Raw genomic sequence first — 27411 nt, 5'->3', positions numbered from 1 at the left:
GATTAATGACAACAAATTTTTAATGCTGTAGGTACTTTAAAATAAAGGAGGTGAAAACTCTTCACAATTTAAAGAAAATACTAGAGTATCTTTTTTAATAGAACAAAATTAGGCTAGGCTTGTTTCAGTACCAGGTAGTTTCTTCATTAAAATTCATTAATGTTTTGATATGTTAATTAATAGGTATGTTTGTGTTTCACCAACTTTTTTTTTTTTAACTTCTGTCTTTTAGGCAAAATTTGGAAGATGAAGCATAAATTTATATTTGATATTGTTGCTATTTACAGTACTTTGATATAAAACTAATACGGCTTTAGTTAACTTTGACAGGGAAGGGAGGATCATTTGACACCAAAAATTATGAAGAAAATGATCCATTGTCATAATGGGGGTGAATAAAGCTTGATTCTATATATTTAGACATTTCCCTCCAGGATGTCAAGACTAGAATTACTTGAGCCAGGAGAAACCAAATTTGTCTAAGTTGAGGTGGCGCAAGACAGCTCTTGCACTGGATTAGAAATTGATTTCTATGTTTAGCAGAAAATTTGACTTTGTTGAAGAACTGAAATAGCACTATAGAAATAAGTAATTTTTCTTGTTTCACCAAAACTCAAGAACATACTCTGTCTTTCCCCCATGAAGTGATAGACCATCTAGTCAGTTGGGGCTCTTCTATCTCAGGTCATGTCTTTCCGCTTCAGCTCATTTCCTAGAGTTTCATTTTCTCCTCAGCTTTATTGAAGTATAATTGACCAGTAAAATCACATATATTTAAAGCAACAATTTGGGCGGCCCAGGTGGCTCAGCAGTTTAGTGTTGCCTTCAGCCCAGGGCGTGATCCTGGAGACCCGGGATTGAGTCCCACGTCGGGCTCTCTGCATGGAGCCTGCTTATCCCTCTGCCTATGTCTCTGCCTCTCTCTCTTTCTGTGTCTCTCATGAATAAATAAATAAAATTTTTTAAAAATAAAATAAAAAATAAAGCAACAATTTGATATACATACACAATATGAAATGATTACCACAATCGGTTTACTTAAGACATCCATCACCTCACATAGTTACCTCTGTCTATGTGTGATGAGAATGTTTAAGACTACTCTCATAGTAAAGTTCAAGTATGAAATACAATATTATTAACTATACTCATCGTGCGGTACATCACATCTCAGAATTTATTCATCTTATTACTGAAAGCTAGTACCTTTTGATTATCTTCTCCCCATTTCTCCCACCCACTAGTCTGGTAACCACATTATACTCTGTTTCTGTGCGTTTGGCTTTTTTTTTTCTCCAGATCTCATAAGTGAGATGATATAGTATTTGGTACTTCTCTGGCAGGTTTATTTCACTTAGCATAGTATCCTCCAGGTTCATCCATGTTGTCACAAATAGCAAGACTTTTTTCTTTCTCATGGGTTATTAACACTCCATTGTTATACACACATGCGAGTGTGTGAACACACACACACACACACACACACACACACATATACATATACCTCACTGTGAAAGGAATATAGTCCTATAAAACTCTCAGTTTGCCTTAATGGGTTTTTTTGGTGATATATTTTTCAGTAGCTTTCTCGGGTCCTATACATGCAATGCAAACCCAATCAGCCCCATTCTTCAGTTGTATGAAGGAAATCCAAGTTTTATTAAACTCATTATAGACTGAAGCTTTATTCTTATAATTCTAGATAAAGTTGGTGTGTTGTGTTTATTTGTAGAAAAATTTTGAAGAATAAGAGTACTTGTTTTATTGTTTCTAAGATTTGTTTCTAAGATTACCATTTACCAGGTTTATTTATTTATTTTTTAACCAGGTTTAAATACATCTTTTTTTATTAGAAAGATTCATATCTCAAATGCATACTAACTTTCAGAATGTTAAAAATATATCCATTTGTGTTAATTTTCTACATATGGCTGTTTTCTCAAACCTTTCAAATTCTCATTAATCAATGTCTTTGGGGGAGTTTCATTTTTTTCTCCTTTTTCCATAATAAATTTCAATTTCATTTCTCACTTCAAAACTATTTAGCATGGACTGTTATTTTCTGTAGAATGTCACATTACCTCTGATAAATTGTGAAAAAAATCATCCTTTAATCACACAACCTGAGGATGGTTCTTGATTTGTAATCACCAGAAAAAGACTTCTATAAATAAACACCAAAGGAAATAAAATATACTAAACCAGGTTTAATTTGTTTTATTGTAATTATAGTAGAATTTTCAATTAATTTCTTCATTATTGGCTCTAATTAACTAATTCTAGCATCTACCATAATTCTATATTTTAAAAAATCATTCACTGACTTTATTCCATTTTTTTCTCACTTTATATAATCATACTGAATAATTATCAATATATCACAAACAGCTATATTTAAAGGATTAGTGATTTTGGATTTGGTGTTAAATGAAATTATGAATAACCTTGTTCTCTTGTGCTCTGTTTGACTTTTTTCTTTCATCACCTATCAGGGAATCTAAAAAAGTAAAGTGCAACTCAGCTGGCTGTCTTTGAAAAATAACAATTTGAGATGAGAATAAGTTGATAGTGTAGTAATAAGGCCTGGTGATAGGTTTCCCAGGAGATGTCTTATGCAAAAATGATAGAGGGCTGCCCATCATTGCACACAGAATGCTGACATTCTTGACTTTAATAGGGAAGCATTTATCTTTGGCACCTGCCCCAGTATATGAGTAGCTGTCATGTACTCCAACAAAAGAGAGGAAAAATTGTCACTATGATTTAGGAAATATGCCTTGGCATAAGTAAAAGCAAAATATTTTGAGCACTCAGAATTTATTTTTCTTGCTCTTTTATGCCTGGCTTCTACAGTGAATTATTTAAGTTAATTTAACAATATTAGAATTTTCCTATTGAGCTCATCAGTATGACTTAATCATTATAGAAAACTCATAATATTATAGAAAGAAAACTCTTTGAATTATTAAAATTATAGAAAACTCTTTGAATTATTAAAAAGACCTTATGTGTGTGCTATAGGAGTAAAAGTTTTTGCATTTATGATTACTGGATTTTCAGCAGTATGTAACAGATAAAACACCTAGATAAAATGTAAACACAGTCTTTACAAGTATATCAATAAGACATAAAATGTAAAGTTGATAAAGTTAAAACTTACTCAAAATACTCCACTAATTAAAACAAGTAAAATAATGGAATAAATCCATATTGAACTAGATTATTGAAAAATGAAGGGTTCTTATAGGTTTTTAGATTCTTGACAGGTTGACTATGGAGCCAGAGCCTTTAAATGTGTTCAAAATATTGAAGTGCTATCACTTTGTTTTTTAACAACATTTTTTATTCCTATTATTGCTTCACTGGGTAAAATTATGAAAGACATCTGTCATATCTCTTTTACATTTATATTTTCTCGGTAGGTATTCCTTCCCATGGCATTTTACATGCTGGTTTTTCTGTTGCTGCTTCTTTCAGTTTTAACTCTTCTCTTAGAAATATGCCAGAGGTCTTAAGATTATATGCGTACACGTGCATGCATAGTGTATATCCATATATAAAGTAAAACAGGAATTTAATATGACTGATCTTTTTTTGGCTCATTTTTAACAAACACTATGATTAAGTACCGCAATTAATTTTGTCCCATAAGATTATTTACCATTAGAAATTAGTCACTTATTTCAATGCTGTTGATATTACTTAAAATGTCTTTGGATCTCTTCCTTGAAATGTCCTTAAAAACCTGCAAAACATGGGGATCCCTGGGTGGCTCAGCAGTTTAGCGCCTGCCCGGAGTCCTGGGATGGAGTCCGCATCGGGCTCTCTGCATGGAGCCTGCTTCTCCCTCTGCCTGTGTCTCTGCCTCTCTCTCTGTGTCTCTCAGGAATAAATTTAAAAAATATTTTTTAAAAACCTGCAGAACATTTAAAATTCATCTTCAGTAGTGGCAGGTCATCATTCTTTGAGGACAGCTGAGAATGGGAACAAAGAATTTGTTTTTGAAAAGGCAGAAAGATATTCAGAGTCTATATGATGAACAGGTAACTGTTTACAGACAACCCATTTTTGGTCAACGTCAGATTTAGACTATAAAGAACTTATGTGCACAGGAAAGGAAAAATGAAAAAGCAGGGAGGAAAAGGTGGGGGCCGGAACTAATTATGATAGCAGTTTGTAAAGAAAAATCCAAAATGGTTTCAGCAGTTGAAAAACGCTTTGCATTTTCCATGGTGACTACTTAGAAAGAATGCAATCATTTGGAAGTACTGGCAGCTCATGAAGCGCTGAGGTTTTAAATGATTTTCATTTATAATTATGAGCTCATTATATCCACATTGGGATTTAAAGTGAACAGCATATATTAAAACTGATTCCAATTAATTCTTTCTAAGGCTTTTCCACCCACCTGGTATTATTCTGGCCAAGAACCTTACTCTCCCTTTTGTACCATCTTGTTTGATTCTTACCAGGAAGACATCTTCTTAGCTTTGTTGAATTTCAGAAAACTCTTGATTTGCATAGGTAATGCTGAGTCAACATAGCTCTAGGAAATGTCATCTTTGGATAAAAGGAGTGAAACAAATTTTAGAAAACAGAGAAAGGCACTTAGATTCAGAGAGAGTCACCATCTAACCAGAACTTTGGGTAGTTTTCAATTTAGGAAGCTACAACCTGGAGAGAGATTAAAAAAAAAAAAAAGAGATAAATTTAGGGGCACCTGGGTGGCTCAGTCAGTTAAGCCTCCGACTCTTAGTTTCCACACAGGTCATGACCTTAGGGTTGTGAGATCGAGCCCCTTTTGGGCTCAGCACTCAGCATGGAGTCTGCTTGAAATTCTCTCCCTCACCCTCACCTTATGCCCCACCCCGCATGTGCATGCTTTCTCTCTCTCAAAATAAATGAATAAAATAAAATCTTGGAAAAAAAAGAGATCAATTTAATACTAGTTGCCAACTGAAATTTCATACTAATTATACAAACTTCTTTGTCTTACCTCATTAGATTGAGTGTTATGCTTAGAAGAGGAGACCAAGTTTTAGAATTGGAGACCTGGTCTTTAGTTGTTGTTGTTGTTGCTTTAAGATTTTATTTGTTTGAGACAGAGAGAGTGAGAGAGAGAGCACAATCAAGGGGCCAAGAGAGAGGGAGAAGCAGATACCCCACTGAGCAAGGAGCCTGAGTCAGTGCTCAATCCCAAGACCCTGAGATCATGACCTGAGCCAGAGGCAGACGCTTAGCCAACTGAACCACCCAGGCACCCCTGGAGACCTAGTCTTAATTCAGCTCTGACCCTAAATTATTTGTGATTGTGACAGATTTCCTTAAGAAAAGGGTGGTTTCCTCATTTTCTAATGAATCCTTTGAGATGGACAGATACTAGTGCCCCAATTGTATAGATAAGGAATTTGAAAAACAAACTCACCACAACAGAATGAATTGCCCAAGATCTTTTGGCTTTAGAAGTGAAGCTAAGCTTGAAAAGCCGTAGTTTTCATCTCATAGAAAACTTATCTCTCTGGGGTGCCTGGGTGGCTTAGTCAGTTAAGTGCCAGACTCTTGATTTAGGCTCAGGTCATGATCTCAGGGTTGTGAGATCGAGCTCTTTGGGCTCTGCACCCAGCAAGGAGTCTGCTTGAGATTTCTCTCCTTCTCCCTCTGCCCCTCCTCTCACTCTCTCTCAAAAATAAATAAATAAATAATACAAAAACAAAACTACTTCTCCCTGAGATTATAGCGAAAAAAATTTCCTTTAAGTTTGTCTACAATCACACAAGAAAGCAGTTATTATGTTAGAAAAAACTTCCTGTCAATGAAACTGAACAATTTTGGAGGAAATGCTTTCTCAACTGCACAAGTTAACCAGAAAAATCCATGCTTGGTTATAAAGTTAAGGATGGCTTTACTTTTTATTACTTTTTACTTGGTTCAAACATATCCAGTGACTTCCAGCTCAGATGTTTTCTTGGTTCATCATTGTGAAAATCCCAGAGCACATACAATTAATATATTAAAAGCAGTCTTCCAGTCATCTGGAAATTAAGTACTAAAGCCATAAGGAATCAGGTTCTATATTTAGGAATGAATTTATGTCTCATGTTTAATCCTAACAATATTTGAAACCCTACTATGTACAAAGCATTATAGGTCATTCAGAATAATTTCAATAATAACACTGCATATAAAAATATTACATAATGCCCTGGGTATCATGAACTGTAACTACTCTATTCTAACTAATAGGGTATTTTCCTATCCTCTTACATAAACTTACTGCTTGATCCTGTAGACAAAGGTTATTTCATTTGAAAAGATAATTGCAACCAAAAAAAAATTGAGTGTTTATAAACATCTGCTATTGCCAGTATGGTTTGCCTGCCTTCCTTCCTTCCTTCCTTCCTTCCTTCCTTCCTTCCTTCCTTCCCTCCTTCCTTCTTTTTTTACAAAAAGAGTGCAGAAGAACAAAACATCCATGTTTCAAAATGCTTAATCTAATGTCTCCCATTTTCTCTAATTGTCTCCTCAAAGATTCCTGCCAAAGTTTCTCCGAACGAGCCCTCAGCATTCTATAATCTTACACATTTGATTTGTTGTACTAAGGGAAAAAGAAAGGCTAGATTGCTTTAGGAGAAAAAACCACTTAACAATGTTCTATGACATTAAACCACATTAACTACAATGTTATGAGATGATTACCATATTACATATACTATTTAATATATACTTTTTGAAGTGTTACAATATATGTTATTTGATATATACATTTATATGTAAATATGTATAATAATGTGTGTGTGTATATATATACATTTTATTTTTTTAAATTTTTATTTATTTATCATAGTCACAGAGAGAGAGAGAGAGAGAGAGGCAGAGACACAGGCAGAGGGAGAAGCAGGCTCCATGCACCGGGAGCCCGACGTGGGATTCGATCCCGGGTCTCCAGGATCGCGCCCTGGGCCAAAGGCAGGCGCCAAACCGCTGCGCCACCCAGGGATCCCTATATATACATTTTAAACATACCATTTTGCTAACATTTATAAAAATATTGACTCTCAGATCCCTTAATCATGAATATAATTTTGCCAAACTTTTCCCTTCTGAGAAAATGAATCCATTTTATTATTAATTATTATTAACTTATGTAGTATTATGTAAAATTCTGTGTAGCTTTATGATAACAAAGCATTGTGATAATCTTATAACCCAATGAGAGGTTTTTTTCTTCTTTCCCCATACTCCTCTTCCTCTACCTCCTTCATTTGTCTTGTTTTTTCCCTCAGTTTTATTGAGATATAATTGATATTTGACCTTATATTACATTTAGTTTTAGTATACAACATAATAATTTAATATATGTACATATTGCAAAATGCCACAATAAATTTAGTTAACATCTGTTACCTCACATAGTTACAATTTTTTCTTGTGATGGAGACTTTCAAGGTCTACTCTTAGCAACTTTCAAATATGGAGTATAGTATTGTTATCTATAGTCACTGTACTGTACATTACATCCCCAGAACTTAGTTATTTTATAACTGGACTTTTCTACCTTTTGTCTGCCTTCACCTATTTTGCCCACTTTCCATTTCCTGATTCCGGGAACCACCAATCTGTTCTCTGTACCTGTGAGTTCAGTTTTTTAGATTCCTCATATAAGTGCGATCATAACAGAATTTGTCTCTCACAGTCTGACCTCACTTTACATAATGCCCTTCAGGTCCAGCTAGTTGTTGTAAGTGGCAGGATTTCCTTCTTTTTTGTGGTTGGATAGTGCTACACTGTGAGTATATATATATATATGCATTTTCTTTGTCTATTCATCTGTCCATGGACACTCAGGTTCCTTCCATGTCTTGGCTATTGTGAATAATGCTGCAGTGATGGGACGCCTGGGTGACTCAGTGGTTTAGCGCCTGCCTTTGGCCCAGGGCATCATCCTGGGGTCCCAGGATGGAGTCCCATATCAGGCTCCCTGCATGGAGCCTGCTTCTCCCTCTGCCTGTGTCTCTGCCTCTCTCTGTCTGTCTCTCTCATGAATCAATAAATAAAATCTTTTTTTAAAATGCTGCAATGAATACAGGGTGCAGATATCTCTTTGACAAAGTGATTTCATTTTCTTTGAATGAATACTCAAAAGTGGAATTGCTAGATCATATGATAGTTTTAAGTTTTTTGAGGAACCTTCATACTGTTTTCTATAACAGCTGCACATTTACATTCTTAGTAACAGTGCATAAGGGTTCCCCCTTTTTCCACTGCCTTGTTATCTCCAGTCTTTTTGATAATAGCTAATTTAACAGATGTGAGGTGATAGTTCACCGTGGTTTTGATTTGAGTATCCCTGATAGTTTGTAATGTTGAACACCTTTTCATTTACCCATTGTCCATTTGTGTATCTTTTTTGGGGGAAAAGTATATTGAGCTCCTCAGCTCATTTATTAATGGATTGTTCATCTTTTGCTATTGAGTTGTTCTTTATATATTTCAGATGTTAACTTCTTATGGGATATATGATTTGCAATTATTTTATCCCATGCTGCAGGTTACATTTTCTTTTTGTTGATGATTTGCTGTACAGAAGCTTTTTAGTTTAATGTGGTTCTACACTTTTATTTTTGTTTTTGTTGCCTTTGCTTTTGGTGTCAAAATAAATAAAAAAAAAAAAACATTACCAAGACCAAAGTCAAGGAGCTTACGCTTTATGTTTTCTTCTAGGAATTTTATGATTTCAGGTCTTACGTTCAAATCTTTAATCCATTTTAAATTGATTTTTGTAAGTCGTGTAAGATACGGGTCCACTTTTATCCTTTTGCAGGTGGCTGTCCAGCTTTCCCAATACCATTTATTGAAGAAACTATATTTTCCCCACTGTATATTCTCAGCTACTTTGTCATAGATTAATTGGCCATATATGTGTGGGTTTATTTCTGGGCCCTCTATTCTGTTCTATTGATCTGTATGTCTGTTTTTGTGTCAGTATCAGTGTTTTGATCACTACAGCTTATAATATAGGTTGAAATCAGGAAATGTGATGCCTTGCACTTTGTTCTTCCTCAAAATGACTTTGGCTATTCAGTCTCTTGTGGTTCCACAAATATTTTAGGATTGTGTGTTCTATTTTGATGAAAAATGTCATTGGAATTTTGACAAGTTGCACTGAATCTGTATATTGCTTTGAGTAGTATAAGCACTTTAACAATATTAATTCTACCAATCCATGAACTTGGAGTAGTTTTTAATTTATTTGTGTCTTCAATTTCTTTCATCATTGTTTTATCCCTTTAATTCTATAGGTCTTTCACCTCCTTGGTTAAATCTTAGGTATTTTATTCTTTATGATACAATTGTCAATGGGACTGTCTTCTTAATTTTTCTTTCTGATAGTTTATTTGTATGTAGAAATGCAATTGATTTTTGTATATTGATTTTGTATCCTGCAACTTTTCTGATTTCATTTATTAGTTTTAACAGTCTTTGGTGGACTCTTTAGGATTTTCTATATATAATATCATGTCCTCTCCAAATAGTTTACTTCTTCCTTTCCAATTTGGATTTCCTTCCTTCCTTCCTTCCTTCCTTCCTTCCTTCCTTCCTTCCTTCCTTCCTTCCTTCCTTCCTTCTTTTCTTCCAAAAAAAGATTTTAAAAATTTATTTATTAGAGAGAGTGAGCAAGCAAAGAGAGCATGAGTGGAGGAGGGGCAGAGAGAGATGGGAAGCAGGCTACCTGCTGAGCAGGAAGCACAACATGGGGCTCAATCCCAGGGCCCTAGGATCACTGCCTGAGCCAGAGGCAAATGCTTAACTGACTAAACCTTCTTTCCTCCTTTTTGCCTGATTGCTCTGCCTAGGACTTCCAGTACTACGTTGAATAAAAGTGGCAAAAGTGGACATCCTTGTGTTGTTTCTGATCTTAGAAAAAAAGCTTTTGGCTTGCCATTGTTGAACATGCTGTTACCAGAGGGCTTGTCATGTATGGCCTTTATTACGTTGAGATACATTCTTCCTATACCTAGTTTTATGAAAGAGTTTTTTATCATGATTGAATATGAAATTTTGTCAAAGGCTTTTTCTACATCTCTTGAAATGATCATGTGCTTTTTATCCTTCATTTTGTTAATGTTTATATCATGTACATTACAATCAAGTGGGATTTATTCCAGGGATGCAAGGATGTTTCAATATTTGCAAGTAAGTCCTTCATTATGTTTGTTTAAGTCACCATATGTCCCAATTTTCCCAGGATGATCCTACCTTACACCTGTTGTCTTGGAGTAATTAAAAATAGAACCCCGTCAAATAGACACATGAAAACATGTTCACACATCGTTAGTCATTAGGAGAATGCAAATGAAAGCCAAAATGAGATACCACTGCACACTCACTACAATGGCTCAGATTATAAACAATGACCATACCAATTATTGCTGAAGATGAAGATGTGGAGAAACTATACTTTTAAAACACTGCTGCAAAGAATGTAAAATGGTGCAACCACTTTGGAAGATGATTTAATAGTTTCCTAAAAACTTGACTACACCTACCATACCACCCTGCCATTTTATACCTAGGTGTTTATGTATGAAAAATAAATACATATGTCCATACCTTGAGTGGTCATAGCAGCTTCCTTTGTGATAACTCTAAACTCAAATGTTCATCAATAGGAGAATGGAAAACCACATGATGGTATAGCCATACAGTGGAACTCTACTCAGAAAAAATGAGAAAGAACTACTGAAATACACAAAATATAGAATCTCTAGGTAAAATAAGTCAAACAAAAGATGATATAGTATATATATCTGTTTATATAAAATTCTAAAAAAAGCATACCTGTGGCCAAAATGAGATCTGTGGTTACCTGGGAATAGAAAAGGGGAATGAAAGGCGAGATTACAAAGTGACACATGGAAACTTTTTGGTATAGTGAATATACTTATTATCTTGACCATGGCAATTGTTTCACAAGTATATGCCAAAATTTACTAGAGTATAAATTTAGATAGGTGAAGTTTATTATATATCAATTAAACCTCAATTACACATTTTTAAAAATGCCACCTTTCTAAGTATTTCAGCTTGAATATTGGTAATATTCTTTCTTAATCAGGGTACTGATTTCGTAGATCTTTTAAATTGAATATGCATTTCATAGATTTGTTCAGTTTGTGAAAATCTACTACAATATGTGTACTTTTCTGTATATATGTTATACGTCAATCAAAACATCCCCTCCCACCAAAAGCCTGAAAGATTCCCTGAGGGAAATATGCAGGAAGTGTTCCACTTGGACAGTAAATTAAAGGATGATCCTATCCTTTGTACTTTTATTTTTTTAATTCTAGAGAAAAGAAAATTAAGATTTAGAAACAACTTACAAAAAGCCACAAAAATAGTAAATATTTCCATGGAGACTTCAGATAGTTTTTTCTTTCCTTAAAAAATCTGTGTGCTTTCCTATGCTTTTCAGGCCAGTGAAAGAATTGGTCTATTTTTAATGAAGGATTATTATGTTAAAAAATAGTCATCTAGGGCAGCCCGGTTGCTCAGTGGTTTGCACCACCTTCAGCCCAAGGCGTGATCCTGGAGACCCGGAATCGAGTCCCACGCCAGGCTCCCGCATGTTGCCTGCTTCTCCCTCTGCCTTGTGTCTCTGCCTCTCTCTCTCTCTCTCTCTTTCTCTCTCTCTCTCTCTGTTCTCTCATGAATAAATAAATAAAATCTTTTAAAAAATAGTCATCTTATTTATGATCACCCCTTGTACATTATGTCGTTATTCACGATCCTTCACATTAGATTGCTTCAGAGCTGAAGAATAATATTCATTTCAATATTCCCCAAGCTTTGGAACAAAGCAACCAACTCTTATCAGTTCAGTGGTACCAATATGGTCTTTGGGACAAGAAGCTGTAATAGGAAAGTATTTTAAGAAAGCAAAAGACATCCCACTAGTGGAGAATATAATACTGATGATAGAGTGAAATGACCAGTAGAAGATAGTAATATATTTATCAGCATTCTGAGATTCAATGAACACTTAAGAAGAAAAAATGTGTGCATTGTTATGGATGTTTATGTATTTTGGTGCCAGCAACTCAGTGGAAATCTTTTCTATGTGGAAGATTTTTTTATTACCACAATAAAAAGAAACAAACAAATCTTTGATATTAAGTAGCAATTTAGTCTAGAAATTAATTAATAATATAAAATAATAAGCTGACTTTTAAGTAATATGGCTTATAGCATTTTAATAACACTCCTTAAAAATTAAGTTATATCAGTATGATGCTTTGCATACAGTAGGCCATCAAAGTGGCATAGACTAATTTCAATTCATAGCCAGTTTAGGGGAAGCAGAGAGAGGGAGACAGTAGTAAGGCAGATAGGGAAGAAGGATAAAATAGACATAGTAGAACAAGAGACAGCAGAGAAATGTTCTGCTGGTTTCTAAAATAAATCATTTTCAGTGATCTTCAGCTGTTACTTGAGGCTCTGAGCTACTTATAGAGTGTAAAAGATTCTACGAGTTCCTTACTCAGTATCTATTTCCCTATATGCATATGTTAAAATAACCCTAGTTTTGTTCAAGTAGCTGTCCTCCCTGTGGCCATTTACTCATTCCCAGCCCCAGAGGGTAAATCTTAATTGGTCTATGGCATTCTTATTTTCCTTGCCAGTAGTCGTTTTAGAAAGGACACAAGACCCAATTCTGACCAATTAGAAATGAGAAATTTGGGGAAGTTTTTAGGAAAGGGTTTCTCACTCTTAGATAAGACACAAAAAAGACACCTTCCTCTTCTTTTTTTGGGTAGTATTATATCTAAATGTGATTCCCAGAGCTGCTTCCACTACGTTTCTATCATGAGACAAGTCTGGAAAAAATTGATACCTAGAGAAGAGCAAAACTGAACATTGAGAAGAACCTAGACCCTGAATGATATCATTGAGCCACTAAATTATCCAGCCTTGGTGTTGCTACTAACCAGCCAAATGATCTTGAAGATTGATCTGGGCCTCAATTTCCTCAACTTTATAAAATGAGGAAGATGAATTTTTTACTTGATCCAACTGGGACCTTCAGCTCTATTATCATCCCCTGGGTTTTGTAATCTATAAACCATTTCACTGAAGTTACTGAACGCTTCTTGCCAGTGAAAGCATATAACCCAGGGAATGCAAACGTCAGTGAACCCTAACATGATTTTTTCAATGTAATCTCTTGGAACATGAATGAGTTTTAAAAGTTGCCTAGGGCCAAGCTATTAAGAGATTTCCAGGCATTCCAAATATCAAAAGTTGATAGGTACTCAGTTTTGACATAATGGAAGAAATAATTGGTAGAAAGCTCTAGTAAGTGCTGCATAGCAGAATCTAGACTGGAACTCCCAACATTGCTGTTATTGTATTCGTCACAATATTTAAAAAAAAAAAAGGATGGGCTTAAGTCAGTCAGGCAATCTCACCTTGCCTGTTTTTCTTTGGGCAATTAGACCTTCATATTAAGGTACTGTAACTTGGTGACTTTCATGCTATTCTGAACTTACACTTTTGAAATTTCAGCTTAAATGAGATGAAATGGAATTGTTTTTTGCACCAGGAGGTCACCAGGACTATTCTATCTCTTTTGCTTTCTGTGGTGTTACTGCTACTACTGTTAACTAATATCCAATGTTTCAAAGCCATTTTCTCTTGGTCTGAGTATGTTCATGTTTCAGAATTGCCTGACCTTTCAAGAATTTACTGTTATTTATTTTCAAGGCAAGAAAAGGAAAAAAGGAAAGAAAAGGGAAGAAAAAAAAGGATTTTACATCAAATGGGATTTTAAGCTAAATGAAATGCAAGGCCTATCCCACTCTTGAGAGTCTTTGAGAAGTAAACATTTTTCCCAATGGAATTTTTTCTATTTTCAAAAACAACTATTAGTGTTTCCAAGTTATTGATAGAAATGGAAGTTTTTAAGTCTTACTCCATCTAAAGCTTGCCCTATGTATAGACAAAGAAGTGATAATTTTCAAGTATCTTGGGATATTCCTATTAGTCCAGCATCTGTGCTTGAAATGCCTGAATTAGGCAGTTAACCTCCATCTAAGATAGGCTTCTCCTCTGTCTAGAAAAGATGGATAAGAGTGCTCTTGAAATATTTTTCCAGGCTCAAATTTCTATGAATACTTATGATATGAATTAGGATATTAGTAAGGGCTATTTTACTTTCTTCCATGTAAATCAAATATTTTGATGAGTCCCTGTAATATATAAGGTACTACGATTTTATTTTATACACAACTTAAATGGTATAGCCAGCAATTAAGCCAATAGAAGGATGCCTGGGTGGCTCAGTGGTTGACTATCTGCCTCTGGCTCAGGTCATGATCCCAGGGGTCCTAAGATCAAGTCTCAAATCAGGTTCCCCATGGGGGGCCTGCCTGTCCCTTTGCCTGTGTCTCTGCCTCTCTCTCTCTCTGTGTCTCATCAATAGATAAATAAAACCTTAAAAATAAAAGCAGACATCACCTTAGAAACCTGGGACAAAGAAAGCAAGTGCTAGAGCTAGTGGTGGGAAGGGATAGGTAGTAAATCCTGCAATTTGCAGCTTAAATTGTATCTTAGTTCCCCGTTTATATAGTGATAGTACACTGAATGCTTTTAACCACTAATAAAAGCTACCTGGTTACAAAGGAGTTAGAATGTTTTGAATTATTGCAGAGCAAATATAAACTTGACTTGGGAATCTTAAAACTAATGATATTTTCCACCAAATCCTTTTGAAAAAGTGTTCAAACTCTCTTTTGGTCATAATGGTCCTAGCATTGCAATTATCACTGTCAAAACCCCAGCTTTTCTCTGACCAGAGTCTTCCTTGGAAGTAATGTTAGGGAAAGCCAGTCTGTTTTTATCCTCCTGCCCCATTTCCTCTCCTTTGTCTTTCCCAATGATGCCCTCTATATAGGCATAATTCCACCCATAATTTTTTTTTTGGTCAGAAATTCCACAGACTATCTGCAAGCTTTTCAGAGTTAGCTCATCATACCAGACCTCAATCCCTGAGCTGTTCCCTCAGACACCTGTTTTTGACAAGCCTGGAGTCTCTGCTGTGCCTTGGATGCCTGGGCTCTTCTAAACTAGAACGTTCTTTCTCTTCTCCCCCTTCCACTGGTTGGCTTATCCGTGGATACAGCGTCTGCCTTAGTTGCCCTGTTTGCTCTCTCACCTTCCTTTGCAAAGAGGAATGCCTCTCTTCCTAGGATCAACCAGGTCCTGCCAGGCCATCCTATAAAACAAGTCATCAATATCTTAGGACTGAGTACCAGACAGTATTTTACAGTATTATGGCTGGCCTCCTGGCTTAAACACCAATCCTCCTCCTTTCAGAAGCAGTCCCAACTTTTGTTTGCAATCCACCTTTTAATCAAATAGACAGGGTAGGCCTCTGTTCTAAGCCCTAAGGGATGAAGTTTGGGACCCAAGAGAGCCTATTCCCACAGCGATTGGTTCAGAGATGGGATGTGGTCTCAAATGACCCAAGCAGAGAAAATGGTAGGTGTGAACATCCTTAGATGGATAGACTCAAGGAAGAGGCCTACATAGGGCTAATTAGCTTGGAGATTTTTGGCAGAGAATTCTTGGGTCTGTGGTAACCAGAGTATTACCTAGAGGGATATGAGAAGATTCTAGGGGAGTACAAGCCTTTGGCTCCAGAGACTTTTGCACTGTGGGGAGGGTGCATGGCTGGAGGAGAGCCAGAGAAGAGCTCTCAATAGTACAGAGTCCAGGAGAGGGGTTCCTTTTGCCTGGATCTAAAGGTAGCACTTAGATGTAGGAAACCATCTTAAAACCATGAAGGTAGGACCTTAGAATAAATCCAGCATAACAGAGAGGAATGAGCCAAACCAAGAGATGGAGGTAACTGGGTTATGGTTATATCACATGAGACTCCATATAAGTCATACCTAAAACCAACTCTATCCTGGGACTATCCGTTTTATGAGCTGATTCATTTGTTTTTTTTTGCTTTAGCCAATTTGGGATGAGATTTCTGTCCCTTGCCAACTGAAAGAATCATGTCTAATAGGCTTCTTGATGGTATTGTGTGAATGACTCATGTCTGGGCTGTTCTGCTTCCTAAGACTGTGGGGTTAACCTTGATCTAACCAACCTCTGCAAATGAGTTTCTCTACCTCCCATATACCCTGGGAGAGAGGGTTCCATGTCTAATGTCTTGACAGTCTTTTCCTCGTCAGCCCCATTTGCTAGGGACTAGCCTGCCTTATACCTACATTCTCCTAGTTTATAAGTGGAAGGAGCTTTCAACTGGCAAGCAATAATCCACTCATTAAAGTATTGCTAAATTTATAACACCCAACAATTGAGCCAATTGAGAATAGGCCTCATTGTGATAAACCACAAAGAAAAAACTCAAACGATCTAATGAACACTACCATATTGAAAGCATCAATTCTTCATTATCAGCATCCTCAGTCAGGATGGGCCAAGTATGTAAAAAGGAGATAAGTACTCCTATTTTGAAAATTGGTTCTTCTGTGTATTGGCATGTTGCATTCATAACTTAAGATGTATATTTTTGTACAAAGTTTTGTTTCCTGGTTGCCATCTCCAATGACCCATCTGATGCTAGCACCAGTTAATAAAAGTTCAGGTCAGAATTCTGGCCTCCTAGCAGAGACTCTAAACCCTAGAAATTAGGGTTCTTGAGGTCCTATCGAAGACTACATGATAAAGAGAAGAAAGAATGAACAAAATTTATCTATTTCAATTGACATAGCACTATTTCCCCTATGAAGTCATGCCCCAGTGAAGTGTGTGATTTTTTTTAACCAAGAACAGTATTGAGGATGGGGTCATACATGTGTATTTTAAAAAGTGAATATCATAATATAAACTTTTCAGGGCATTTAACCTAACAACAACTAATCCCTAGTTATCTAGAAACAATGTCCCATGCTCCCATAGATGGAGGGTATATCTGCTCTATTTATACATATGCCTCATCACCACTGCATTCACCTTTGGCCGCAGAGAGGAAGGGGATGGGAATAAAGTTGATGAGCAAAGAAGCAAAGATGACAGACCACGGTGAGAGACCACAGAGAGACTTGCATACACAAAGCAAGAGTGATGGCCAAGTGTCTTGACAGCTTTCAGTTCTTGGTTCTACTCTCACCTGAGGTCCACCTTTGATTCCTGCCTATTAGCTCTGAGAAATTTCCTATAGACTTCTAAGAAAATGGCCTTTCCCCTTTAGGCTAGGTCCACTAGGTTTTTGCTATTTCAAATGGAAATTCTTAACAAACATATGCTTTATAAAATTTTGCCTTCTAATTTGTGTACAGTCGTGGATTTTAAGCTCATTAAACTGTAAAGAACATCTCACGAGTGACTTGTTTTGGTCTGAGCACATCCTAAAATTCTGCAATTATTGTCACTTCAAGAAGGATTTGCTCTTGAATAGAAAGAACAAGAAAGTCCTATTTAAAGCAGTCATTTTTACTGCAGATAATGTGAGTAGCATAATTTGCAGTGTTCATGGCATTTTAAAATAAAGATCTTTTGCCTGAATTTATCAGGAATAATTAGATCTCTAGTCAATTGCTAAAGTCCATAGTGACTCAAATCATCAGCAAACTTGAAAATATGGAACTTTGCTTCTTGGTTTTAATGATATCCATGTACTCTGTATTTCAGTGATTCTAGCATCAGTGACACTGCCCTTGAGTAAAAGAAAAGAAACATTTTCAATCTTCCCTTTTTGTCTAATCTTGATTTATTCCCCATGCCTTCTTTTATTTAAAGGAAAAGAAACAAAAGCAAACTTCTATAAAAACCTACTTATCAGGGCAGCCCCTGGTGGCTCAGCGGTTTAGCGCCGCCTTCAGCCCACGGTGTGATCCTGGAGACCCAGGATCAAGTCCCATGTCGGGCTCCCTGTATGGAGCCTGCTTCTCCCTCTGCCTGTGTCTCTGCCTCTCTCTCTCTCTCTCTCTCTCTCTCTCTGTGTCTCTCATGAATGAATAAATAAAATCTTAAAAAAACAAAAAAATAAAAACAAAACAAAAACCTCCTTATCATTTAAACATTTGTATTAGTTTGTTAGGCCACCATAACAAAGTACCACAGATAGGGTGGCTTGAACAACAGAAATTTATTTTCTCACAGTTCTGGAGGCTAGAAGTCCAAAATCAAGGTGTTGGCAGGTTTAGTTTCTTCTGAGGCCTCTCTTAGGCTTTTAGATGGCTATGTTTCTCCGTGTGTCTCTCAATGGTCTTTCCTCTATGCCTGTGTCATGTTCTAAGGTATTTGAGGGTTAGGACTTCAACATACTGATTTGGGGTGGAGGCAGGAGGACAGTACAGCCTATAATACTTAATATTTTTTGAGTACCTAATGAGCTATTTTAAAGATTGGGAACACCTTTACCCCGTAAAGGTTCAAATCTTGAAGGCATCTTTATTTAGAATGTTGTTAAGCCTTTGTGACAAAGAAATCTCCAGGTAGAATGGGTGGAAAAGAGTTCCAAGGTGAGCAGCCCAGGCCAACTGGATGGCTGTGCTGTCCTAGCACTAGCTTGCCCTCTGGCACAAGGTGGCTCCTCTGGTTTTCACCACCACCTCCACATCACAACCAGCAGGAAGGAGGAAAGGGAAAAGCACACTCCTTCTAAGGGCATGACCTGGAAGTTGCGCTTATTACTTATGGTCAAGAGAGAGTCATAAATCCACCACCAGTGGTTTCAAGATTTCAAGGAAGGCTGAAAAAAATGTCCGTATCTAAGTAGTCCTGGCCCTGGCTGGAACACGATCCCCTGTGGATAAAAGAGCAAATGGAGATTAGGGAACAATTAATAGGGACAAAGGCCATAAACAGGCAATGGCTGTATGTAATGTATTAAGTGAAAAAGGGGCACTGTGTTCAGAAGCAGCTAAGGCTGGCATAAGAAAGAGATGAAAAAAGATGGAGTGGTCTTTTCTACAGAAACCAGAGACCGAAGACCAGAGAGAGGGCAAAAGGGAAGGAAGCTGCCTGTGTTTCCAGAGCTCTTTAGATCCCAATTCTTTTTTTTTTAAGATTTTGTTTATTTAGTCATGAGACACACACACACACAGAGGCAGATACATAGGCAGAGGGAGAAGCAGGCTCCATGCAGGGAGCCCAATGTGGGACCCAATCCTGGGACTCCAGGATCACGCCCTGGACCAAAGGCAGATGCCCAACCGCTGAGTCATGCAAGCGTCCCTTTAGATTCCAATTCTAACCCCTCATGGGAATACTCTCTTATTTTTATTTGTTAATTCTAAGTTGATTATAAGTTCAAATTTTAGTTTTTCAAAGTGACTTTCTTATTTATAGGGCCCACTTACCTGCCAGAAAGGACTTGCCTTCAACCAACAATTTAGAAAACTAGGTCCTATTGCTCATTCTAGCTGGAAAGTAGTTGCCATAATAATAAGCAGGAAAAAAGTCAGCTTCACAGTTGTTTGATAATATACATTGATATTTTAACTATGTAACCACAAAAGAAGGGATGTATTTTTTTAAAAAAAGAAGAAATATATTAAAGAGGTTGAAAGTTATTGACAAGGTTTGTTAACTCTGTTAAACCCTTATTTTTTTAAGATTATTTATTTATTCATGAGAGACAAACACAGAGAGGCAGAGACATAGGCAGAGCGAGAAGCAGGCTCCCTGAGGGGAGCCCAATGCAGGACTCAATTCCAGGACCCCAGGATCATGACCTGAGCCAAAGTCAGACGCTCAACCACTAAGCCACCCAGGTTCTCCAAACTCTTCCATTTTTTAGTAAAACGTCCTTTTAAAGAAGTAGCCCTCTTAGAAAAGACACAACACATATTAGAAATTGTTACCACAGAATTATAGTTCTTTTGGCAATAAGGTTTTCCTGTATAGTATGATAAATGCATGCATATATCTCAATCAAAAGTTTTGACTTACCAGTGGTTGTTGAAAGCCAAAAGCTCCAATGGTCATATTACAATTTAAAAGAGAAATTCATGTACTTTATTTATATGATAGGCCATAAAATACTTCTGGGTAAAAAGAAATCTGAGATTCCAAAATTTGTTTACTCTGTAATCATGTCAGTGAAAATGCACCTAAAACAGCTAGAGTTTGCTTATGAGTACTTGAACTTTGACCACCCAAATCCATTCCCCCTTCTTAACAGCACCCAGTTTCCTCTGAGAAATTACTCCTACTTTGGAATTACTCCTGGTAAACTGGTATATTAAGGTCTCTTCCCTGCCACTCGGGGCCTCTGGAGGTTCAGAGCCTTTTATTCTACAACCAGATGGAGCTGGGGGCTAGTGCTTGATATAAGTAGGTCAACCTAAAGCTAATTCCTGGGCATTTAAATCTTGAATAGAAAGAAAATGAAGCTGATGTTGATAGGATTTACCTATTCCTGCCCTGGCACTTTGCTCACTGAACCTAAGCATAGGCCTCCAAAGATTTGCATAAATTCCATGAGTTTTATATAATTCCATTGTCCTTATATTCAGGAGATTTGATTTGTGTTGTTTTCTATCTAAAAGCTCTGGTTCACCTATCTCCTGGTTTATAAACTGACTACATTGAGCTATGATATCAAAACTAAACACACATGTGCATACGTTCAGCACTATCACCGCTACCGCTACCACCAGTAAAGATGACAGTGACAACTTTGCAACCTAAGAAAGAATTTAGGCAGCAAGAACCAACAAATGAAAAGACGGCCAGAAAGAGACAAATGTGAATAAAGTCGTTACAAAGTTTCCTCAAAGTTTTCAAAGATCTTTACAAACATGGCAATTGTCCCCAATAAAATAAAGGGAGGGGAAGGAAGTATCAGAGTATCACAGAAAACATAATTCAACTTTATCAGTAATTGAAGAGAAATAAATTAAAACTAGGTACCAACCAGCTTTTCCTCATAAAACTGAAAATGATTGAAAACATCAATGCTGTTGAAGGGGTGGAGAGATAAGCATTTTCATAAACTTCTGGTGGGGGTATAGCTGGCTATGAGTTTTCAGGAAAGCATTGTAGCAGTATCCAATAGAACCATCAAAATACTCACAAATTGGGACTCCATCCCAGAGCCCCAGGATCACGCCCTGAGCCAAAGGCAGATGCTCAACCATTGGGATGGAGTCCCGCATTGGAGCCTGCTTCACCCTCTGCCTGTGTCTCTGCCTCTCTCTCTCTCTCTCTCTCATGAATGAATAAAATCTTTTAAAAAAAACTACTCATAAATTGTACTAGTTAAGCAGGTTGACCACTATGAGGATTATATAAAATGGGATTTATTTTCTGAATAGAGCTGTGAGTTGTGGGAAAAGCCCACATGGGCTTTAAGAATCAGAGACAGAGAAAAAAGAAAAAGAAAAAACAAACAAACAAACAAACAAAAAAAAGAATCAGAGACAGAGTCACTAACCAATACTCAAGCACTGAGGTGGGTGGATGAGGCAGAGCAAATCTGAGGAAATGATGTAGATGTGCAAAAGGGGATTTGTGGGGATATCTCTAGGAGGCCATTGCCTTTGAAGATCTCCAGACAGAGCGGCTGATCTTGGGCCACTGTCTATCAGCAGGGCCAAGGGACAGGAAGAAGGGCTAGGTGCCAAGGTGCCAGGAGAAGAGTGGGGACAACCAGGAACCTGATGAGCAGCTCAGTTTCTGACAACAAAGATCTTCAAAGAATAGCCAAGCTGCTGCCTCACTTCTGCTACCCAAACCTCACATGAGTGCCTCTTTTAGCCAATTCTACCTCTAAGTGTTTACGGTAAGGAATTCTGGATAATATAGTTCCCAGCGTAACCAAGGTGAAAATAGAATAACCCCGCACTCATATCTTTTGATCTTGTAGTCCCATTCTACATTTAGGAGTGGATCCTAATGAAGTGGAAATGTTACCAAAGATTAAACAAAAATGTAATATGGCTGTCAGACTTAAAACAGACAAAATTAAAAATAAGTTAATTTCCAATAATAGGGGAAATAGACTAAGGTAAGACACAGACACGACTTCCATTCATCCGGGACAGCCCTGGTGGCGCAGCGGTTTAGCGCCGCCTGCAGCCCAGGGCATGATCCTGGAGACCTGGGGTCGAGTACCAGTCAGGCTCCTGCCTGGAGCCTGCTTCTCCCTCTGCCCGTGTCTCTGCCTCTCTCTCTCATAAATAAATAAATCTTAAAAAAAAAAAAAAAGACTTCCATTCATCCATTTATTTATTTTTTTAAGATTTATTTATTTATTCATTCATTCATTCATTCATTCATGAGAGACAGAGAGAGAGAGAGAGGCAGAGACACGGGCAGAGGGAGAAGCAGGCTCCATGCAGGGAGCTGGACGTGGGACTCGATCCCAGGTCTCCAGGATCCTGCCCTGGGCCAAAGGCAGCGCTAAACCACTGAGCCACCGGGGCTGCCCCCATTCATCCATTTAAAAAAATATTTCAAATGGCCTTTAATGACATGGTTGTGTCCTCATGACATAGAATGAAAAAGTAGACACAAAATTGTATCTGCATTAGAATTATGATTTCGGAAACACATGTGATTTGATTTTCTTTTTATACCTCCTTATACCCTTCCTTATTCATTCTTCACAAAGCAACCAAAGTCATCCTTTAAAAACGTGGAGCAGACAATGAATCTCCCTTGCTTAAAATCGGAAGATTGCTTCCCAATGCACCTGGAACAAAATCCATCCAAACCCTTCTTCCCACAGTCTGCAGGGTCCTTCATGGTCCTGCCTTTGCCTTGATCTCTGATGGCTCTCGGCTTGGCTCATTCAACTCCAGTCCCCCTGAGTTTTGGACATGTGCTAGCCTGGGCTAACATTCTCCCACCTTAAGGGCTTGGCAACTATTACTTTTGCTTAACATGCCTTCTCCCAGATCCTGACTGAGCCCTTCTCATTATTCAGATCTCAGCTCAAATGCTACCTCCTCTAAGAGGCCTTTCTCTGAGCACCCCATCTACTGTATCTCTTATTCCCTACCTCTTCCAGCAGTCTTTCTCCATCTCATTACCCTTCTCATTTTTTCCTTAACTAAAATTATTATGCTTTTTACTTAGCAGTCTCCTTCACTATAAAGCAGAGCCCACCAAAGCAGGAATATTATCTGTCACATTCATTGTTGTACCCCTGTGAATCCAACAAAGCCAGCAAAGCTCACTATGTTTTCACTGAATGAATAGATAAATGAATAAATCAATTTTCTGAGTTTTCTATGGTGAACATTTATAGGAAAGAAAAGGTATTTGGAAGGAACATGTTGCTTGAAGGGCAATCTTGTGTCAGGAAGGATTTCACCTGTTATATAGCATAAGCTCTCACAATTGTCATAGCTAGTGATTATTCAGGATGATTTTAACTGTTATGGTCCTCTTAAAAGATAGGTAAGAGTCTCTACAGAAAAAAGAAAAAAAGTGAATTAAATGTCAGTCCTAAACCTCCTTGTTTCTCCGTCCTTCAGACTCTCTGAGAACATGTCAGCTATAGAGCAATCCGACTGCTTATCTTCTCCATGTTAGTGTCTTGGCTTTAAGGTGCCTTCAGAGGAACAAAATTGTATCTCCTTTTGCCTTAGATTGCCTTTTTACATTCTAGTCTTCAAATGTCCCTGTTCACTAGGTACTTAATTATAATGGAAGAGGTGAGGCAAGGCTTTGTGATGTCAGGCTATGGAGGTCAAACATTTTCACCTTCCCAATCCAACAACACACACCCCTAGAGTAGGAGACAATACTCTATGTGTTAGGTTTTTTTCGGAACCTCTCTCCACTGCAGTGGCAAAGCATCATCCAAGCAGCTGACATATGATTCACTCACTTGCCTGAGAACCAACAGCAAAAGGGTAACACATACTCTCTGAAACCAGCCAGGCCTCTCATCTGGGGAGGTAACTGTTTCATTCTTCCTGGGATAGGACTAAGTTTTACATATAAGAAATGAAAGCATCTGAGTGAAGCTCTAGTTTGATTTTATCCAAAAGGTAAACAGGTACACCTGTTTCTCAAAAATTCATTTTGGGGGATTTTTCACAAGATAATCTTTTCCAAAATAATCAATGACAAACTTCTAACACTCTCCTGTGGTTGACGGGTTTAACTCTCTTTGACAATGAATTCCACTGAAGGCAGATAAATAGGCGACTTTATGGCAGGTAACTTTCCAACCTAGCCTATTTTGTGCTAACCTGACTCTAAATTTTGTGGCAAATAAAACTCTGTGTGACAGGTTCCTTTTTTAGACTCTGAAATGGGCAGCTATTTTGTTCAGTTTTATGGTTATATAAATTTTGGTATCAGCCTCAGCAATTTTTCATGCTTTCCATGTCCTTCTAAGAGAAAGTGGGCAATCATCAGAAAGTAGCCATGGAGAACTTCCTCTTGCCTATTACTAAGTACTGCTGGAGAAAAATCACCCTATTAGGCAGGATGATTTCACTATAAATTTGTGGATACCCACTTCATCTGGGCTCACCGCATTCCCTGTCAATCTCCTGTTTCTGAACTCACTTCTTTCTTATTCTCAACAACAACTATTTCAAACCTCTACTGCTGACATTCCCATTCTTTCTTTATTCTCAAGAAAAGACTGTATAACTTACTTGGCATAGAAAATACAAGCCATCTGGAACATACTCTCTCTATACTCACTGCAGTTATACGATACTAATCCACATTCAACTCTTCTTCCCCTTTCCTATTACCAGGGAAGAGGTCTCCCTCTTCTGCTTGAAGTTCATCACTCTTTGATGGGTGGTCTGTAAGATGGCTCCCAAAGGACCCCCCACTTATTGATATTCATGCCCTTGTAGTAGCCTTGCCCCTTCAAAGAAGGTTGGATGTAGGTGACTTTACTCCAATAAATGGAATACAGTGAAAGTAATAGAATGTCACTTCTTGTTGAAAATGATATGACTTCTGTTTTGGGTATTCTCTAGTTCTCTCTTGCTTTCTCACTTGTTGACCCTGAAGGAAGCTAGCTGCTATGTTGTGAGCTGCCCTATGGAGAGGGTCATATTCTTAGGGAGGCCTCTGGCTGACAGCCAGCAAGGAACAGAGGCTTAACTTAGTCCAAGAGCCTGTGAGGAAGTGAATGCTCACAATAACCACAGGAACAAGTTTAGAAACAGATCCTCTCCCTTCTCTGCACTGTTGAGTCATCAGATGAGACCACAGTCCAAGCAAGTAGTCTCACAACAACTCCATGAGGGACCTTGAGCCAGGTGCATCCAGTTAAGCTGTGCCCTGGTTTCTGACCTACCAGAACTACGAGATAATAAATATTTGCTGTTTTATGCTGCTAAATTAGGGAGTAATTTGTTATGTAGCAATAGATATACCTAATACAGCCTTCATCTATGCTCTGGATCCTTCTCACCTGCTTCTTTCTTCCACATCTTCAAATCATCCCTCTCTCCCCACTCCTTCTAATTAGCAATTACACATGGTAAAATGATTTTTTAAAAAGAAAATCTTCTGTTCCAATTCCCCTTCCAGCTACAGCTGTAGTTCTTCCTTCCTCTGAGAGCCAAATTTCTTGAGTTACCCACATGTACTTTCTTTCCCTTCATTTTCTTTCCATTCCACTCACCCCTTATTCATTCCACTGCAATGTAGTTTTTAGTCCCATGAATTCCACAGAAACTTCTCTTCTCCATGTCTCCAATGTAGCCATGGAAATTTTCAGACCTTGTTTTGCCTGACATTCAGTATACCTCATTCCTCTGAACAGTGTTTTCCTTCCTTCCTATCAATTATACCAGACTCCCTGATTTTCCTCCTATCTTTTGGAACATTCTATTCTAGCCTCTTTTGCAGCCTCCTCTTAAACTGACCTATGAGCTTATGCTTCTCAGGGCTCAGCCCCAGGTAGTCTGCACTTCTCACTCTATAAACACCACTTGGGCAATCTTACTTCCTAATGAATTCCAAATTGATATCCCCAGCTCCTTCCAGAGCTCCAGACACATATATCCAATGGCTCCTGTCAGCAAATATAGAACTAAACTTGTCATTAAGTACTACGTCCGGGCAGCCTGGGTGGCTCAGCAGTTTAGCACCACCTTCAGCCCAGGGCATGATCCTGGAGACCCGGGATCGAGTCCCATGGAACCTGCTTCTCCCTCTGCCTGTGTCTCTGCCCCTCTCTCTCGCTGTGTTTCTCATGAATAAATAAAATCTTAAAAAAAAAAAATACTACCTCTATCCTCCTTTTTTTTTTCTTTTACCCTCACAAATGATGTTACTGTTTGGCCATTTTTGCCTAAACTAGAAAAGTGGTCAGTTTGACTTCCATCTGTCTGTATACTCAATTGTTGTCTTTCTCTTTCTAGTTTACAATTCTGTCCACTTCTCTCCATTTGCAACGCCACAACCATGGCCAGGACACCATTCTCATTTGTTGCGGATGCCTTTCGACTGGTTTCCAATTCATTGTTCTTTCTGCAGTCTAAGGAATTGTTTCAAAATACTTTAAAAATGTCAGTTCTCTGCTTAAAATTCTTCGATGTCTTCTCATTGCCCTACGATAAAGTCAGTTTTTTTTTTTTTATAAAGTCAGTTTTACGTCAGAGTGTGACTATTTAATTTATCATCCACATGGGCACTTTGGAGAGTAAAAGGAAGCACTGTTAATAATTATGAAGGAACAGGTATTGTAAACAGACTATCTGGGAGAATGGGATATAAGTTTATGTTATTTATAAAGCCTTGAAAGATCTGGTCTCCAACAGCCTCTGAAACCTTCCTGTGCTACCATACACTTTAACCATTCTGAGATTCATTCATTTCTTCAAACTCACCATAATCTCTCTAGCTTATGAGCTTTGGGACATATTGTTCTGTTTGCCTGGGAAACTTCTTACCCCTCCTGTTCTTCTGAAAAACTCCTATTGATCGTTCTCAATTTAAATGTCATTTATCCAGGGAGATTTAACTTGACCCCTAAATTCCTGTGCTGTGGGTTCCTAAAGCTCACAGCATACTTCATATCATATCTCTTGCTTCTCTGTGTATCTCACCATGAGATACTGACTCAGTTGTTCTGGTGAGGGTCCAAACAATGGTCCTTAAAAAAATCTCACTGTGTGATTCTAATCTGAAGCTAGGACTGCAAATAGTACTCAAGAGCAGCACTGTCCAATAGAACTTCTTGTAATGATGGAAATATCTATTTTGTCTTTCTTCTTTGTCCAATAAGATAGCCATTAGCCCCATGTTGCTAGTGAGTATCTGAAATGTGGCTAGTGCTTCTGAAGAGCTGAACTTATATTTTTATTTAATTCTATACATTTTATTGTTTTTTAATTTTTTTAAAGATTTTATTTATTTTATTTAGAGAGAGAGCACATGCAAGCAGGAGGAGGGGTCGAG

At 37.6% G+C, this 27411-nt stretch overlaps 1 protein-coding gene across 1 annotated transcript in view; it reads left to right on the top strand.

The window, feature by feature from the left end:
* The window catches only part of CDK14 (cyclin dependent kinase 14), a 721053-nt gene that overhangs the window by 81034 nt on the left and 612608 nt on the right, over positions 1-27411 (top strand). The window lies entirely within an intron of this gene.

This window comes from Canis aureus, chromosome 18, assembly GCF_053574225.1.
Source record: "Canis aureus isolate CA01 chromosome 18, VMU_Caureus_v.1.0, whole genome shotgun sequence".
Lineage (NCBI taxonomy): Eukaryota > Metazoa > Chordata > Mammalia > Carnivora > Canidae > Canis > Canis aureus.
Note: the sequence above shows the minus strand (reverse complement) of the source record. Positions and strands in the feature narration are given on the sequence as shown.